Here is a 2,752-nt window from a genome sequence, read left to right on the forward strand (position 1 = left end):
CAACCTGACGTCGTTGAAACATGCGAGCGAGCCGATCAACTCCTAATAACTATAAAACTAAAGATCAGACACAATCACTGACTGAAGATTATGCAATTAAGTAGTATATTTCTCGCTAGAAATGTTATTAGAAACACGTTTAACGGTGAATCGGTCCTAAAATATTGCATTTCCCATTCAGATAATAAAGATTAATAAAGATCATACACATTCACTGACTGAAGATTATGTAAGGAAAATGTACATTTCTCGCTAGAAATGTCATTAGAAACGCGTTTAATGGTGTATCTGTCCTAAAATATTGCATTTCCCATTCAGATAATAAAGATTAATATAAGCTACGCCGTGTTCCGGAGCCGCGGGGGATTCTGGGAATTGGGGTTCTCAGTTGACAAATGGGGCTTTTGTTAACTTGTTTTGTTGTTAGGATTAAGTGGGGTTAATGGGTTCGGGATGTTATGTGGTTGTGTGTTGTTCTATTAACATTGTCCGTGTGTTCATTATTGTCGACACCGTCACCGAGAGTGACGTGACCATCGTTTCGCGCAGCTGTTCCGTGTTGAAGTCTCGTTCAATAAAAACCAACTCTCGTTGTCGAGCGTTAAATAAAAACCAACTCTCGTTGTCGAGCGTGCCCCCCCCCTACAAACGTGTCTCCCCCCCCCCTCAACAAACGTGTCCCCCCCCCCCCCCCCCCCTTCAACTACCGTGTCGTCGTCGTCGTCGTCCCCCCCCCCCCACAATCGTGTGTCGTCCCCCCCCCTCAACAAACGTGTCTCCCCCCCCCCCCCTCCCCGGTCAACAACAGTCTCCCCCCCCCCCCCTAAACAATCGTGTCCACAATTTGCCGCGAAAGCCGTGAAACCCAAACCCCGAAACCCGCCTCCACAGCGGCACACGTGGATACTGTAGGTATAACACGCTATTTTTTACGTTGAAATGCTGCGTATCCAGTGTTCATGGAAACGTACACCACTGACGTTTTTTCTTGGCGACTGGGTTGCTTGTTCGGATCCCAGCGCTCATGTCGTCCGTTGAATAGTAATACAGCCGAGGAGTTAAGGACACAGGTCTGTCACATGACTCACTGTACACCTTGTTTCCCTGGAGGCCAGGCTGGTCAAAAAACCCTGTACTATCGTTGGGGAAACCTTTTATAACGGAGTGAGAATGCCTTCTAAATGTGAGCTGGGTGGGGAAATGGAAATCAGAACTAAAATGATGCATCGAGTTGTCACGGTTTCCCCAACGATTCCAGAGGGTTCCTCCGCCCAACTAACGAATATGGCCACTAGTGGAACTCACTTGGTCAGAGTTCATGTATGTCACACTTAGTTATAGTACTTAGTTGTGTAGCATCTTATCCTAGCTATCTTTGTTGTATACGGGCATGGGTTAACCTAACGATTGTTAGTGCTTGGCACTTGCTTCTATGAATACCTTTACTGTACCGACAGCAATATGTTGTTTCTCCTTCTTCTGACAAATGTACTCATTGTAAGTGTGCTAAATGCCCTAAATGTAAATGTTAATGTAGCTGAACACAGTCTCATGTAGCTGTTGTATAATGGCTGCTTTAAGCTGCCTCACCTGGAAGAGTGTGATCGGTCTCTGGGGCGGGGTGAGGCTGCACACCTTCTGCGCATTGAGTAATCAGTGCACACAGGTTAAACCAGGCATCTCCTGAATGTCAACATTGAGCTCCATTGTCATGTATCATCGTCTGCAGTCTTTACAATAAACCGGATTTCCAAAAGCCCCACCCTGCGTCGTTGACTGCAGGGGACAAGCTGAAGCCACCTAGGTGCAGTGTCGTCTCCTTTGTGGTGCGTAACAATGTAGATTAAAGTAGCCAATTGCTCTTTGTTTGGAAACTTAAGTACAGGCCAATTATACCTCTGTGTATACACCTGAAGGCATAGGTATGCAGTGAGTCTTTTAAATCACTCCCCCCCAGGGTAAGGGTAAAAAGTCAAAAGTGCTTGTCTTCGTACACAGATGCAACGTGAGTCATGTTGAGAAATACCTTGTATAGCAGAGGCGCTCCGAGTGTGGGATTTTCCTTGTGCTTGTACACATGTTGGAAACAGTTGCGTGAATTCCACTGATGGACATCATCCAAGCTTTGTTAATTATTCACTTGCATCTCGGCAGCACTGCTTTTTCAAGTCCCTCACACGCATATCAAGTGAAATTGCGACCATATTTCTAGAATATCAACATTCCACTCGCAAGTATTGAAGCATTTGATATGAAATGTACTCCCATGTGAAAGTGCTTAATCACCCTTGTACATGGTTTGGTTTCCTCATCAATCAGTTGGCCTGGCTGTGTGCCATCTACAGCCTACATACCCAGATACCACACCATGCAGTACAATTAACTATTCCGTACGTCAACTAACCCAGTGCCAATAGTTATACATTGCGTGTAATGATGTACTGACTTTTTTAATAGGACTGACAATGACGCATTAAGGCGTGTGCGTGTGCGTGTGTGTGTGTGTGTGTGTGTGTGTGTGTTTGCATCTGTACAGCACGAACTGTAAGTTTGTTTGTGTACAGTCTGTAGGTTTTATGTATATCCATTCGCCCCCCCCCCGCTCTCCCAATCCCCCCTCCCACGTGCACATATGCTACTCTCCCAATCATCGCATGTTTACTGTGGAGATTTCAAGGTCTCTCCGCAGGCTATAAAGGCCTGGGACGGGGTCCCTGGGTATCTCTCCGGCCCTCCCCTCTCTCTCCGTCGC

At 46.3% G+C, this 2,752-nt stretch overlaps 1 protein-coding gene across 2 annotated transcripts in view; it reads left to right on the forward strand.

Annotated features, from left to right (window-relative positions):
- The first annotated feature begins 1,690 nt into the window (after positions 1 to 1,690).
- The window catches only part of LOC130372511 (phospholipase A2-like), a 4,388-nt gene continuing 3,326 nt past the window's right edge, over positions 1,691 to 2,752 (forward strand). The window contains exons 1-2 of one of the 2 annotated variants that reach the window (XM_056578557.1): positions 1,691 to 1,826; positions 2,678 to 2,752. The exon at positions 2,678 to 2,752 is cut by the window's right edge and continues 68 nt beyond it. The gene's annotated coding sequence lies outside the window, so the exon portion shown is untranslated. The remainder of the gene's footprint in view (positions 1,827 to 2,677) is intronic. The other variant, XM_056578558.1, reaches the window with a different exon arrangement.

The sequence above is a fragment of the Gadus chalcogrammus genome, chromosome 19, assembly GCF_026213295.1.
Source record: "Gadus chalcogrammus isolate NIFS_2021 chromosome 19, NIFS_Gcha_1.0, whole genome shotgun sequence".
In the NCBI taxonomy this organism is placed as follows: Eukaryota; Metazoa; Chordata; class Actinopteri; order Gadiformes; family Gadidae; genus Gadus; species Gadus chalcogrammus.